Raw genomic sequence first — 16842 nt, 5'->3', positions numbered from 1 at the left:
GAGTCCTTTTCCCCTTACTGTATTACTGACCTTATTTTGCCAAGCCTCCGTCTTGTATCATTCCTACCATCTGTTTCTTTCCCTCCTATATTCCTGATATTGAACAACAGTGAAGAAAATCCTAAAATCCTGATGATTGGGGTCCATATTTAACTTGTTGTTGCTATTGCTGTTGAGTTATGTTTGACCCATACATGACTCCATGAACAAATAATTAGACAAAGTTCACAGGATTTTCTGTCAAAGATACTGTAGTGATTGATCATTTCTTTCTCCAATGTGTCCCCATTTTGCAGATGAGAAACTGAGACAAATAGGAGTTAAGTGACTTGCCCAGGGTCACACTGCTAGTAAGTAGCTAAGTCTGGATCTGAACTCAGATCTTCTTGACTCCAGTTCTCTATGCACTGGACCACCTAGCTTTCCCTAAACTAAGAAATTGAGCTTATAGATGAGCCCTCATTTTTATATCTTCCTAATTTACTCACCATCCTATTCAGCTAGAGATTCTTTCAAACTTTTTCATCCCCTCCCAAAGTTCTTTTGACAACCCTGCCTTCACCCTTTCATCTAAGATTCTTGCCTCATATTTCACTGAAAAAAACCCTGAAATCAATCACTGAAGCCTTTCTTATCTCTATCTATCTTCTGCTTATCTCTTCCTTCACCCCTTTCTCATATAAAGAGTTGATTCTACTGCTTAGCTCCCATTTCATTTAGTCTTTTCCAATAGATTTCCATATCTACTAACCCCAGGATCTCACTTCCTCCAGTTACTCCTTGTCTACTGGTTGCTTTCCTTCCACCTATTAACATGCCCATTTCTCCCCCTTCCTCAAAAACAGTCACTTTATCTCTCCACTTTTCTATTTATTGTCCCATAGCGCTTTTCCCTTTTGTGGCTAAATTCGTGGAGAAGGCCATCTACAATCAGGGTTCCCACTTCTTTTTCTTCTCAGCTCCTCCTTGATTCTTTACAATCTGAATTATACCCTCATCATTCAACTGATACTACTTTTTTCAAAGTTATAATGATCTCTTATTTCCCAAAGGGTTCTTTGTCAATCCTCATCTTTCTGGACCTGTCAGATTTCTTTAACACTGTGAATCCTTCTCTCTCTTTGACACTCTTTTCTCTCTGGATTATCTCGACACTTCTCTTTCCTAGAATGTCCTTTCTCAGTCTCCTTTGTTGCAACTTCATGCATGTCATGCAAGACTCTGTACTACGCCCTCTTCTCTCTTCCTTCTATTCTATTTTTCTTGGTGTCCCATAGATACCAAGAATGTTGACACTTTTCTATGTTGATACTTTCATTTCTGTATATCTGGTCCTAATTTCTCTCTTCTGACCTCCAGTCTTACATCTCCACCTGTCTTTTGAATATCTTCAATTCATCCTCATGCTGCCCAAATCTGTACTTATTATTTTTTCCCATCAGCCCCCTCCCCTCCCAAACTTCTCTGTGAAGGGCTATATCATGCTCCCAGTCCCTCAGGCTCTCAACCTAAAAATCATCCTGGTCTCCATATTATTTCTCCCTTCCTCCTCAACTATATCCAATCTGTTTCCAAAACCTGTCTATTTTACCTTTGCAATATTTCCCAAATATACAACACTCTCTCCCCTATAGCTCCATCTTCAAACTGTGAGACACCCTTCCCTGAGCCCTATTACTACACTTCCTAATTCCTTCTCTGGTTTTAGAGACTGCTTATATCTTCATCTCTGCATACTGAGATTCCCCCCAACTCAATCTCTGGGCTTTGAGACCCCCTGAACTCTTTTTTATCTGAGCATAGAGTGGCTCCTCCAGCTCCCATCACTGGTCCCTAAAGGGGTCCAGGAACCTTCTGCAGCCCTTTTCTGGGTTTCCCACCTCTGCACTCTGAGACCTTTTGAAACCTCAAGAAACTCCTCAATCCACATGACTGGACCCTAATGCTATGAATCCTATTACCAGGATCTGAGAACCCAAGAGCCCCAACTCTGAGCACCGAGAGTCTGCAAAAACTTACATTTCTAAACTCTGGGGTTTTCTGAACCTCCATCTCTGAAACTTGACCCTCTCCTTTATCCTCCTCCCATTTACTTCTGCAATGGGATCCTTGGTTTTTGAGACACCACCCTTCTCTAGTCCCCCTCCTTTTCCCTCTTTGGCCTCTGGCTATGTCCTGGGCTCAGGGGAGGAAGGGGTTAGGATTGAGAATGTTATATAAAAGGGCTGGGACAAGTGCCAGGTGACAATTCCAATCTCTGCACATAAAAGTCAAGGACTGCCCTACCTGGACTCAAGTCTTGGCTTAGCACTCCCAGTCAACACTGCCACCTCCACCATGCTGGCCTCCGGGCTATTGCTGGGGGCCCTATTCATTTGCTTCTCAATCCTGGTGGTGCACTCTGTATGGAAACAAAGGAAGGTTCGCAGCAGCCTTCCCCCTGGGCCCACCCCACTGCCTTTCATTGGCAACTTCTTACAGCTCAACACCGAGCAGATGTATGACTCCCTCATGAAGGTACTGAGACTGGGAGGCTGGGGACAAGAGGAAGAACATGGAGAGACTGAGGCAGAGAAACACAGAGAATGAGAGATAGAGACATTTTCTTATGGGAAAGAGGCTCTAAGAAAAGCAGAGATATCTTCATGGGGATGTATGGGCTGCAACAGGGATTGGGGGACAGTAGCCAAGAAAGCTGGAGAGCTGGCATGGGAGCCTGAGAGAGAGGACCCCAGGGAGGGTAGGAAGTGGTGAGATGAAGGGTCCTGAGGAGGATAGATGGAGAGAGGAGAGCCGGAGAAATCTCCTGGCAGAAAATGGGCACTAGAGGTGCAGCATCAGTTGGCCCTCTTTGCCCTGAACACGGGGTCATTAGTTTCTCCTAGAATTGTTTAAGGAAGTTCAGGGTGGCTGAGAGGCTTGGAATGGATACACCCCATTAGGTTGTAAGCTCCTTGAGGTCAGGGACTGTCTTTGCCTTACCTTGCCTATTCCCTATTACAGTGTGCTAGCACAATGCCTGACACTGCAGTTGTCTAATAAGAACGTATGGCTTTGACTTCTCACAGAAGGAAAAAAAAAGAGCAATTTTGGTATTACCTTCTTTGACTGAGGATCATGGGTTCATGGATGTAGAGTTGAAGAGAACAGGCCATTGAGTTCAAATCCTTCATTTTACAGCTAAGGAAACTGAGGCAAGGATGAAGTGACTTGTTCAAAGTCACAGAGCTAGTAACTGTCTAAGAAAGGATTTGAACCCAGGTTTTCCCAGCCTCTAGAGTTGTAAACTCTAAAATATGCTGCAGAAAGAAGGAAAGAAGGAAAGAAGGAAAGAAGGAAAGAAAGAAAGAAAGAAAGAAAGAAAGAAAGAAAGAAAGAAAGAAAGAAAGAAAGAAAGAAAGAAAGAAAGAAAGAAAGAAAGAAAGAAAGAAAGAAAGAAAGAAAGAAAGAAAGAAAGAAAGAAAGAAAGAAAGAAAGAAGGAAGGAAGAAAGAAAGAAAGAAAAATGTTTATAGATATACATTATATACATATTATAATACATATATATTTTAAAATTTAAAAACTGTTTACAACAAGGATTCACAATTCTGTTCCTTGTTCTTAATGTGCTGAAATGTCTATACTTTATTACTGAAACTTAGGCCACAATTAGAAATTTCTTTAAAAGTCACTGAGAAATGAAAGGAGTAAGGGGGCTCAGAGACAAAACACTGGTTATTCTACTTCTCGTACCCTCCAGATTGGGGAGAAATATGGGCCCGTGTTCACAGTGCACCTGGGACACAGAACTGTCGTGGTCCTGACGGGGTATGAGGCCGTGAAGGAGGCCCTGGTAGACCAAGCAGAGGAGTTCTCAGGCCGGGGGGAACAGGCCACCTTCGACTGGCTCTTTAAGGGATTCGGTGAGTGTCCAGGCAGGGACCTTTGGGGACACACACACAGCCCTCCCCAGGCCAGTGTGGCCTCCTCTAGGCTGCCGGATGAGGTTCCTCCATGAACTGTCATTTTGGCCCCTCATCCTCCCTTGCCCTGACCACCATGACCTCCCTCAACCACCGTGTTTCTCTTTCTATCTCCTCATCTTTCTTCCTGTTTTACCATCTCTCTCCATTGCTCCTATTTCTCCATCTGTTTTTAACTGCCTTTCCACTTCTCTCTCTCTCCACCTTTCTGTCTCTTCCTCTCTCCCTAACTGCCCAGTCTTTCTATATTTCTTCATGTCTTTTCTTGTCTCCCCATTTTTCTGTACTTCTCATCCTCTCACTATGCCCCCATCTCCTCCACCCCGTCAATATTTTATCTCTCCTTGCTTCACCATCTTCCCTATGTATTCATCTGCTACCTTCCCATTTCCTCCTTTTATCCATTTCTCTGCCCTTTCCTGTTTCCCTAATTCTCTCCTCTCTCTTCTTCTCTATCCTTCCATCTTACTTTCTCTCCATCTCTCCATTTCATTCTATCTCCTCACCTCCCCTCTCCTTCCATTTCTCTCTCCCCACATCGCTCTGCGTCCACACCTCCCTGACTTCCCCATCTCTCTCTCTCTCTTTGTTCCTCTCTGTCTCTATACCTTTCCTCATCTTCTCTCTCTCCCCTGGTCTCTGCACATCCATCTCTGATCCCGTACCAGGACCTGCAGTCCTGCAGGAACCCCAGTTTTCCCTGACTTTCTTCCCTTCTTCTTGCCAATGACCAGGTGTGGCCTTCAGTAATGGAGAGAGGGCCCGGCAGCTCCGGCGATTCTCCATCACCACCCTCAGGGACTTCGGCATGGGCAAGAGGGGCATTGAGGAGCGCATCCAAGAAGAGGCCGGCTTCCTCATTGAGGCTTTCCGAGGCACAAAAGGTGAGTGGGAATATTCCAGAGCCTTGGGCCAGGTCAGCATCAACTATTGTTGTTCAGTCATTTTAATCATGTCTGACATTTCAAGACCTAATATTGGAGGTTTTCTTGGTGAAGATATTGGTGTGGTTTGGCATTTTTTTCTCCTGATCATTTTACAGATCAGGAAACTCAGATAAACAGGGTCAAATGACTATCCTGGTGGGGAGGGGGTCACACAGCTAGTAAGTGTCTTCTTAATTTTAAGTCCAGTGCTCTGTCCACAAAAACAGAGCAACTATGCTTGTAGCATCTCATCTCTCTGCTCTATGGGATTTTGGGGATTGGGACAATAACTATCTTTTGGAGAAAAAATGTGAGAGCCAGAAACTCTTTCTCTCTCCTCTCTCTCTCTCTCTCTCTCTCTCTCTCTCTCTCTCTCTCTCTCTCTCTCTCTCTCTCTCTTCTCTCATTTCTTCTTTCTTTCTCTCTCTCTTCTCTTTTTATGTCTATCTCTGTCTCTGTCTCTTCTCTCTCTCTCATCTTTTTCTTTCTTTCTCTATCTCTGTCTCATTCTCCCCTCAATCTTTACTTCCCCCTTTTATATCCCTATCTCTACCCTCTCTGGATCCCCTCCCCATAAATACATATCATCACTTCTCTTTTTCAACTTTATCTCTGTCTCTCTCAAAAACCACCTCCATGTGACTCTCTTGTCTCTATCTCTCTGTGGGCCTCTGGTTTTTTTCCCCTCTGCTTCCTCTTTGCCCCCTTGACTTCTCTGCCTTTATTCTCTTTCATCTTTCTACCTCTGTGCTTCCTTACCTCTGTCTCTGTCGACCTGGCTGGGCTACAGGGGAAGCCATCGATCCCACCTTCTTCCTGAGCCGCACAGTCTCCAACGTCATCAGCTCCATCGTCTTTGGTGATCGCTTTGAATATGAGGACAAACAGTTCCTGTCCCTGTTGCGTATGATGTTGGGGAGCTTCCAGTTCACAGCCACATCCATGGGACAGGTGACCCCCAAGAACCTCTCTCCCCCATCTGTATCTCTCCTCTCCTACTCCTCAGTTATCATTTCTGTCTTCCACCTCCTGTACCCTATTCCCCATTCAGACCCCCTGTTCCCAGACTGACGCTATGTCCTATCTTGACCAGCCATTCTCCATTATGTCCCCCGTTCCCTAGTCTACACTTTTATTCATGATTATTACCCCCACACCCCTCAGTCACCCTCCCCAAGGCTCTGTTCTCTATGTCTTATTTTGTGCACTCCTCCAGCTATATGAGATGTTCTATGGGGTAATGAAGCATCTGCCAGGACCTCAGCAGCAAGCATTCAAGGAACTGAAAGCCTGGATGATTTCATCACTGAGAAGGTCCGGCAGAACCAGGCCACCCTGGACCCTAATGCCCCCCGGAACTTCATTGACTTCCTTCCTGATCAAGATGCAGGAGGTACTGGTCCAGTGGCCAATGAAAATGGAGCAGACCGGCTGAGGATGTTATGCATCTCTGAGGGAACCCCCAGATGTTGGAAAGTAGACTTCACTAGCAGAAATTAGATGGCCACTCTCAGCTTTCCAGAGGCAAGGCTCAAAGGTCACCGTGGCAGTGGCAGGAGGCAGGTTCACACACAACCAGGATCAGGCGGCCACCAGAGCGGGGATTCAGATAGACTTTGGCACTTGTGGTCATTGCCAACGTGGAGGCCGTGTGGTAAGGAGAGATCAAGAGAGAATGGCAAATGGAGAAAGTGAGACAGAGAGGGGCCACGAATAACAGAAAGAGGCCCAGAAAGGTGGAGGCAGATGCAGGAACAGGCTCAGGAAGACAAGGACAACACAAAGCTCCCATTCTCCTTTCTATGTGTCCCTTTAGATAGTCACAAGCTGGTTCAGGGGCTGGGGAACCTTATCTTCTTGTCCCAGCAGCTTTGTCTAACTTTCTCCTAAGATCTTGAGGAAATCTTTTTTTTTTTTTTCCTTTCTGAGAATGGACCACCACTTGTCAGGAGACACAAGGTGGGGCTTCTTTGGCTGCTGAGCTCTCTCCAGCTCTGCCTTCTGGGTATTCTACAGTGGCTACAGCTGCAGAGTCAGGAGTTAGGTGGACCTGAGTTCTGATCTCATCTCTCACACTCACTAGCCACTATTACGAGCATCCTCCAACCTCTCTGGGCCTTAACTTCTTCATGAGAGTGATTGGATTTAACAATTCTAATGTCCTTTTCAAACTAAATCTATGTTCATCTAAACTCTGTTCCAGCTTATTCACTATTGATGAATTCCCTCCTTTACCCCTGCACATTTCTGGGACGCAAGCCATGATATGGGACAAGAAGAGACCTTGAGTCTACCTGCCAACTGGGGGAGAGGGTGGGGAAAGGAGGGGAAAAGGTGGAACAGAAGGTTTTGCAAAAAGCAAAAGGTCAATGCTGAAAAATTACCCATGCACATATCTTATAAATAAAAAGCTATAATAAAAAAAAAAAAAGAAGAAGAAGAAGAGACCTTGAGGCTGAAGAGCTTGGAGGTGAAGCTAGATGGGGGTAAAGCCAGCTGAGCCCTGTCTACCTTCTCCTCCCAGGAAAAGAAAAATCCCAACACCGAATTCTTCATGAGGAACCTGACCATGACCACCCTCAACCTGTTTTTCGCTGGCACGGAGACTGTTAGCACAACCCTTCGCTATGGCTTCCTTCTGCTAATGAAGCATCCAGAGGTGGAAGGTGAGTCCCCTTTCCCTAGTCCCTTCAGAGGCCTTTGGTGCCCTGGGAGCTGCCCAGAACATCTTACATACACACACACACAGAACATCTTACACACACACAAAATATCTTACACACTCACACACACACACACACACACACACACACACACACACACACACATATACACACTCACTCATTATCTATTCTCTTCATTCCTCAAACCAGCCCCGGTTTAATATTAGGAAAACTATTAGTATAATTGACCATATTAATAATCAAATTAATAAAAACCATATGATCATCTCAATAGATGCAGAAAAAGCATTTGACAAAATCCAACATCCATTCCTACTAAAAACTCTTGAGAGTATAGGAATAAATGGACTATTCCTTAGAATAATCAGGAGCATATATTTAAAACCGTCAGTAAGCATCATATGCAATAGAAATAAACTGGAATCTTTCCCAGTAAGATCAGGAGTGAAACAAGGTTGCCCACTATCACCATTACTATTCAATATAGTACTAGAAACACTAACCTCGGCAATAAGAGCCAAGAAAGAGATTCAAGGAATTAGAGTAGGAAATGAGGAAATCAAACTATCACTCTTTGCAGATGACATGATGGTGTACTTAGAGAATCCCAAGGACTCTGCTAAAAAGCTATTAGAAATAATTCAGAATTTTAGCAAAGTGGCAGGATACAAAATAAATCCACATAAATCCTCAGCATTCTTATATATCACCAACAAAATGCAACAGCAAGAAATACAAAGAGAAATTCCATTCCAAACAAATGTTGAGAGTATAAAGTATTTGGGAATCCATCTACCAAAGAATAGTCAGGAATTATATGAGAAAAATTACAAAACACTTGCCACAAAAATAAAGTCAGATTTAAATAATTGGAAAGACATTCAGTGCTCTTGGATAGGCCGAGCAAATATAATAAAGATGACAATACTCCCCAAACTGATCTATTTATTTAGTGCTATACCAATCAGACTCCCAAGAAACTATTTTAGTGACCTAGAAAAAATAACAACAAAATTCATATGGAAGAATAAAAGGTCGAGAATTGCAAGGGAACTAATAAAAAAAAAAAGTCAGAGGAAGGTGGTCTAAGTGTACCTGATCTAAAGCTATATTATATAGCAGCAGTCACCAAAACCATTTGGTACTGGCTAAGAAATAGACCAGCCGATCAGTGGAACAGATTAGATTCAAAGGACAAAAAAGGGTACATCTATAGCAATCTAATCTTTAACAAACCCAAAGATACCAACATTAGGGATAAAAATTCATTATTTGGAAAAAACTGTTGGGAAAACTGGAAATTAGTATGGCAGAAATTAGATATGGATCCACACTTAACACCATATACCAAGATAAGATCAAAATGGGTCCATGATTTAGGCATAAAGAATGAGATCATAAATAGATGAGAGGAACAGAGGATAGTCTACCTCTCAGACCTGTGGAGGAGGAAGGAATTTATGACCAGAGGAGAACTAGAGATCATTATTGATCACAAAATAGAAGATTTTGATTACATCAAACTAAAATGTTTCTGTACAAACAAAACTAATGCAAACAAGATTAGAAGGGAAGTAACAAATTGGGAAAATATTTTTACAGTTGAAGGTTCTGACAAAGGTCTCATTTCCAAAATATAGAGAGAACTGACCCTAATTTATAAGAAATCAAACCATTCTCCAATTGATAAATGGTCAAAGGATATGAACAGACAATTCTCAGAGGAAGAAATTGAAACTATATCCACTCATATGAAAGAGTGTTCCAAATCACTATTGATCAGAGAAATGCAAATTAAGACAACTCTGAGATACCACTACATACCTGTCAGATTGGCTAAGATGACAGGAACAAATAATGATGAATGTTGGAGGGGATGTGGGAAAACTGGGACACTAATTCATTGTTGGTGGAGTTGTGAAAGAATCCAGCCATTCTGGAGAGCAATTTGGAACTATGCCCAAAAAGTTATCAAACTGTGCATACCCTTTGATCCAGCATTGCTGCTATTGGGCTTATATCCCAAAGTAATACTAAAGAGCGGAAAGGGACCTGTATGTGCCAAAATGTTTGTGGCAGCCCTTTTTGTAGTGGCCAGAAACTGGAAGTTGAATGGATGCCCATCAATTGGAGAATGGTTGGGTAAGTTATGGTAGGTAAATTATGAAGGCTATGGAATATTATTATTGCTCTGTAAGAAATGACCAGCAGGAGGAATACAGAGAGGCCTGGAGAGACTTAAATCAACTGATGCTGAGTGAAATGAGCAGAACCAGAAGATCATTATACACTTCAACAATGATACTGTATGAGGATGTATGCTGATGGAAGTGGAAATCTTCAAGATAAAGAAGATCCAACTCACTTCCAGCTGATCAATGATGGACAGAAACGACTACACCCAGAGAAGGAACACTGGGAACTGAATGTAAACTGTTAGCACTACTGTCTATCTACCCAGGTTACTTATTCCTTCGGAATCTAATACTTAACATGCAACAAGAAAATGGGATTTACACACATATATTGTATCTAGGTTATATTGTAATACATGGAAAATGTATGGGATTGCCTGTCATCGGGGGGAGGGAATGGAGGGAGGGGGGATAATTTGGAAAAATGAATACAAGGGATAATATTATTAAAAAATTACTCATGCATATATACTGTGAAAAAAATTCTAAAAACAAAAACAAAACCAGCACCCTCTCCCTGAAGGGTATGTCCATCCTCTCCATCCCATCTGCTCCCTGAGCACTTCCCCAGCATCTCTTTGACGCCCTGCATCCTGTTTTCTCACCCCCACCAACCACAGCCAAAATTCACGAGGAAATCGATCGGGTGATTGGCAGGAACCGCTCGCCCAAGTTTGAGGACAAAGCCAAGATGCCCTACACAGAGGCCGTCATCCATGAGATCCAAAGGTTTGGAGATATGATCCCCATGGGTCTGGCCCGGAGAGTCACAAAGGACACCAAATTCCGGGGCTACCTTCTTCCCAAGGTAGGAGTCTCTCATTCTCACCTCTCCCAGCTCCATATCTCCATCCTTCTACTCCAGAACCTTCTCTATCATCCTCTAAATACCTCTCTATCTTTTTGACACCTGAGAGTTCTCTCATTCTCCTTCAGTAAGTGTCTCATCATTCTGCCTCATGCCTCCTGGAGTCACCTTCCTGCATTTGTGTCCCTCCTATTCCCAATCCTCCCTATTCTTCTGGGAATAATTTTTATATTCCTACTCAATTTGATCAGAATTTACTCAGGTCATGGTGATTTATGGGTATCACTGAGTACAATAAATAAATTAGAATTAAGTTTAATTGCTAGAATAAGAATTGTGTCTCCCTGAGACATCAAGGAGGGCATGATCATCTCCTTTTTTGGTGTTTTCACTCCCCTTTCTAAGAAGTCAGGTAGGTGTGATCACCTTCTTTTGGGGGTTCTCCGCTCTCTGAGGAGTCAGGGCACGATCACCTATGTTCTAAAACAAAAGAAAGCGGGAGATGTAGAGGGCAGGAACTCTGAAAAGGTATACTTAAGGCTCAGTATGATTGATTTAATCTTATAAGATATTAACTCAGTGGAATTGATGAGATAATTGATTCCCTAGTGATATAACGATTGGCTTATAATCATTATGATGAATTGATTTAATCATAATAGGGTATTTAAGAGGTCAGTGTCAGACTGACGTCAGAACAGAGATTGAGATTGCAGACTGCTGACTGTAGACTGGCTGACTGGCTGAGGCTGCTGGTGCAGACTGGGAGACTGAAGGAGACAGAACAGCCACCACGTGGGTGGCTTCGAGTCTGTCCTCAAGTCTCTCTTCAGGTCTTTTCTTGAATCTATGTCTGAGTCCAAAAGCTTGAGCTCCAGCCTCCAGGCTCCAGCTTCCAGCTTCCAGTCCTCTGACTTCTCTGTCTCCCAGTCTGTCTTCCCTCCTAGATCTCTTAGCTCTTACATATTCTAAGTACATCATCATAGCTGTCAATCTTATAGAACTATACTAAGTACTAAGTACATGTAAACTAAAGAATCATTATCTCAATTCCACTGAATTAATACCTTGTTGTAAGATTATTTGTTTCAAGTACACATGGCCCTCTACATTATATATTGATTATTATATTGTTTTTAGTTGATAGATTTATGCTATATCCATTTATAGATCATTATTTAGGCATGAATTAACCTGTGTTAGGAATGGATTGAGACTTGCTGCACCATATTTCCTCTCCACATCCCCACAAATGTCCTGAGAGCTTTTCTTCCTCTTTCTTTCTCTCTCTGTCTCCCCTCTTTCTGCCCTCCTTCATATCTCATTTCTTTTGTTCTCCTCTCTCACCTCCAATTCTAGGGCACAGAAGTTTATCCCATGCTGGGCTCCGTATTAAGGGATCGCAGTTTCTTTGCCTGCCCTGAGGCCTTCAACCCCCAACACTTTCTGGATGAAAAAGGCCAGTTCAAGAGGAGTGATGCCTTTGTCCCTTTCTCCATTGGTGAGCAGGAAATCCTTTTCTCTTTCCTTCTAAGACCCCCATTCTTATCCCTAGTCCCAACCAGTGTAACTTGAGCCTTGTAAGTCCTTCCTTTCCTTCAGTCGGCTTTCAATTCATCCTGCTAAACTTATCAATTTCATTTGACTAAGCTTCTTAAGGGTGAGGGGGTAGATGGGTGGATGGGTGTGTGGGATGATTCCAGAGAGATTGTGTTTATGGGGCTAAGTGTTATAGAACATATAACCCCCCAAATCTCACCAGCGTCCCTCCTTCCTTAAGGAAGAAGCACATACACTAAGAGTCCTGACCTTGGATGAGAGGCCTTTAGTCAAGTCCCATCTCTAAAGCTTCCTACTTGGGTGATTTTGCACAAATCACTTCATCCCTCTAACCTTCAGCTTCCTCACCTGTGAAATTCAGGCCTTGGACTCAAGGGTCTCTGAGGTCCCTTCCAGCTCAGCATCTATCATCTTAGGACTCTATGAGCCTCTAATTTTGGTCAAGTCCCTTCCTTTCTCTGGACCTCGGTTTCCTCATTTGTAAAGTGAGGAGGTTGGACTACATGATGTTTTAGGTCCTTCACAATTTTAACATTCAATCCAATAAGTACTTATGAGATGAGGGGAAAGGACAAGGAAAAACAATCCTTGCCCTCAAGGAGTTTACATTCTCTTGGAGGGGACCAATCCACATAGATAAGTTAACTACAAGATAATTTGCAAAAGGAGAACACTGGCAATTATGAGAATCAGAGATGGCACTGGAGCTTACTTTGAACAAAGTGAAGGAGCTTAAAAGCAGGGATAAGAAGGAAGGGTGTTCCAAATAAAGAGCTTTTTTAGAAGAAAATTGAATGATCAAATAGGCTAGTTTGTGTAGGATGTAGAAATCCAGATGGGGAATTTTCTGAGATTCGGATAAATGGGATGAAGGGAACAGGAAGGAGAAAGGTCACCTCTTTGGCATTTCATGGAAATGAAATAAAAGATAGTAAAACAAAAATGAAATAAAAGATAGTATAAACAACTTTTGAAATTTTCCATAGATTAGAAGAGGTATCTCATAAGGGATGGCTTCCATTTTTTCTTCAAAAGAGGCAAAGGACTCTGCTGAGAAGCAAGTGTAGGAAGGTTGAAGAAAACTAGTAACTCCATGTTGCAAGAGTCCTATGATCTTGACACAAACCTAGGGTGTTGCAAAGACTCATTGGCCTAGGGCATTAAAATTTAATAGCTACTAGTAGCACTTGTAGTCCTTCATTAACTTAAAAACAACAAAAGCATAGCAGCTAATTAGCAGAAAGATTTAGATAAAGAAGGAAGTTTCCAGGATCTCTGCTTGCTACTGATGAGTGCCTCTTAGAGGAAGTCTTTTTTGGCACAAGACCGGAACATCTTCAGCGCTTCTTGTCTTTCTCTAAATTTTCTCCCAATGCTCACATCCTGTATGTGAATCCTCCCAGCTATAATTTTTCTGTGTTTTAAGGTCCCTGCTAGATATGAGGCTTTTTTTTTTTTTTTTTTTTTTGTCCTAGGGGATTATAGACCTAAGGCTGGAAATTTCCTTAGGGAGCATAGAGTCCAAACCTCTCATTTTTCAGGGAAAATTACTTATCTAAAGTCACACAGTCAGCATCTAATTAACTATCAGCCACATCCCCACTGTGACTTCTAGTTTTCTCCCAGCTCTGACATTCTTCTAAGAAAGGGTTTCATCCTAGTTTCCTCCTTGTTTCTCTTAGTTTCCTCCCTTGTCCTGAGAGGTTCTGGGATTGACATTGTCTGCTACAGTCAGACCCAACTGTGACAGCCCCTGTCCTGAGAGTCTTTCCCACGCTGACTACCTCTGATTCTCACTCCTCAGGCAAACGCTACTGTTTTGGTGAAGGATTGGCCAGAATGGAGCTCTTCCTCTTCCTCACCACCATCCTGCAGAACTTTCGCTTCCAGTCTCCAATCCCCAAAGAAGCCATCGACATCTCCCCCAAGATGGTGGGCTTTGCTACCATCCCCCGCACCTATACCATTTCCTTCCTGCCCCGGGGATGAGCCTGAGCCCAAGCTGCCACAGCAGAAGCAGAAGGAGCCTGTGGGACTCCTGGATTGGGGGGCAGAGGGTGTATTAATAAAGTCTGAGCCCCCCAGGCAGCTCTCTCTGCTACTCTGTTTGGCTTCTGGGAGCTGGGACACAACTCAGAGGTCATTGAATACAATGCCTTCAGATTACAGGGGAGGTGACTGGGGAAGTGATTTGTCACAGAACCTACAGTGATTTAAGTGAAAAACTGAGACTGCAAGTCTCTTAGCTTACAAAAGAGAGTTTGCCATCATCAGAACCCCCCCATTTATGCCAGTTCTACCTTAGTCTCCGTCTCTCTGTCTCTTTCATGTCTGTCTCCTTGCTCTTTCCTCTGTCTGAGTCTCACTGTCTGTAACTCTTTGCTTCTGTCTCTTTCTCTTTCCCTCTTTTTCCCTATGTCTGTCTCTCTATGATTATCTCTCTTGCCTCTATAGCAGTATCTCTGTGTATCTCTCTCCAGCTCTCCCATTACAAAACAGATTTCTTTGGGAAGAACAATTAGATCATAAGTGTTTATCAACAATCATCTAGTTAGTCAAAGAATAACCAGTCCCTTCTATATCTATATCTATATTTATCTATCTATATCTATATATGTATGTATCTGTCTATATAGATATAGATACAGATATAGATATAGATATAGATATAGATATAGATATAGATATAGATATAGATATAGATGTAGATGTAGATGTAGATGTAGATGTAGATGTCGATGTCGATGTCGATGTAGACGTAGATGTAGATGTAGATGTAGATGTAGATGTAGATGTCGATGTCGATGTCGATGTCGATGTTGATGTTGATGTTGATGTCGATGTTGATGTCGATGTAGTCAATGTCGATGTTGATGTCGATGTCGATGTAGTCAATGTCAATGTTGATGTCGATGTCGATGTAGATGTCAATGTTGATGTCGATGTCGATGTTGATATTGATGTAGATGTCAATGTTGATGTCGATGTCGATGTAGATGTCAATGTTGATATCGATGTCGATGTCGATGTCAATGTAGATATAGATATAGATATAGATATATAGATATAGATATAGATATAGATATAGATATAGATATAGATATAGATATAGATATAGATATAGATATAGATATAGATATAGATATAGATATAGATATAGATATAGATATAGATATAGATATAGATATAGATATATGAAAATTGAGGAGATTTATTTAAGATCCGGGGCAGCTAGGTAGCATAGTAGTGAAGTCTCATTTCCCCCTGTTCAATCTGAACCCAAATACTTGCTGGTTGTGTGATTCTGGATAAATCACTTTCAGTTACTGCATCTCAGGCTCCTCATCTGTAAGAGGACAATTGGATTCAATGACTTCAGAGGTCTTCTCTAGTTCTAAATCTATGATCCTGAAAATACCTGGACCCAAAGAATAGTGATTAATAGCTAATATTAGCCATTAATTAACAAGTCAATTTGAAGGGAAGTCTACACTGGAGTGCATCAGTTCTGTTCTTGTCCCTATGCTATTCAACATGTTAATCAGTAACTTGGATGAAGACCTTCTCAGATTTGTAGAAGATACAAGTCAGGATAGAGAGCTAACCCGCTGGATAACAGAGCTGGGATTCAAAAAGCCTTAACCAGCTAAAATGATAGGATGAATTTAAGATGATGGATTTAATAGCCACAAAATATTAAAGCACTTTTGCTTTAGAAAAAAAAAAATCAGTTCCCCGAGTACAGACTAGGGTTGACACAACAGTTCATGTGGAAAAGATCTGAGGGGGTTAGTCGAGGCTCTAGTTGAGGCTGCAGGATATCATGGCAGTTCTGATTCAGGATTATCATACATTCTGTTCAGAATGAATGCAAAAAGAGGTGGTTCTCTGCTCTGATCAGACTACACTTAGAATATTGTTTACTTCTGGCACTGTAGTTTAAATGCATAACCTATGGCCCAGAATTACAGGCTCTGGACTAAATGGACTGAATCTGATCTTCAGATAAAATCTGACCTGAGAAATTTACTGGCTGTGTGATTATGGGCAAGTCTCTTCTCCATTTTCCTTAGTTTTCTCATCTGCAAAATGAACTGGAAAAGGAAATAACAAACTACTCTCGTATCTTTGCCAAGAAAATCCCAAACACAAAAATCACAGAGTCACAGACATGACTGAACAAGAGTTTCTTTTGGAAATAAATAAAGCCCATAACTATGGGTAAAAGTTCCCAGTCCCTGTACAAGCACTCAAGGTAAAAAATACATAGCCTGTCTAAGAAGCATTTATTTCACCCCATATAATGTACAGAAATCAGGAAGGATTCTCATTTGCCCCTAAATAATTAAGACTTTTTTAGCCAGTTTGATGAATTTTACTGGTCCCTCAGAGTCCTTCATGCTCATGACGCCACCTTGTGGTTTGGGCTTCCCTTGAAAGGGAAATGAACTTGACCATCATTTGAGCAGTATCCTCCCAATCCTCCAGTGAGTCCACTTGTACCCCAAAGGTGTTTACAGGTCTCTAACCTTATGGAATTCTCCTAAAGTCTTAGACTTATCCACAAATAAAAATCACTTTGAATCTAAGTTCTGTTATTTTCTGCTCAGAAAATAGAAAAGGAGGCAAGTCTCCAAAAAAAAAAAAATTTGTTTTTATAAAGTCTGAAAACAAAGGAGTGAGAGCTCTGACCTTCAACCCAGAG

General features: G+C 42.0%; 1 pseudogene; it reads left to right on the top strand.

Moving 5' to 3' along the window:
- Positions 1-2265: 2265 nt before the first annotated feature.
- Positions 2266-14225, top strand: LOC141564411 (cytochrome P450 2A13-like; annotated as a pseudogene).
- Positions 14226-16842: the final 2617 nt, after the last annotated feature.

The sequence above is a fragment of the Sminthopsis crassicaudata genome, chromosome 3 (genome assembly GCF_048593235.1).
Source record: "Sminthopsis crassicaudata isolate SCR6 chromosome 3, ASM4859323v1, whole genome shotgun sequence".
NCBI lineage: Eukaryota > Metazoa > Chordata > Mammalia > Dasyuromorphia > Dasyuridae > Sminthopsis > Sminthopsis crassicaudata.
Note: the sequence above shows the minus strand (reverse complement) of the source record. Positions and strands in the feature narration are given on the sequence as shown.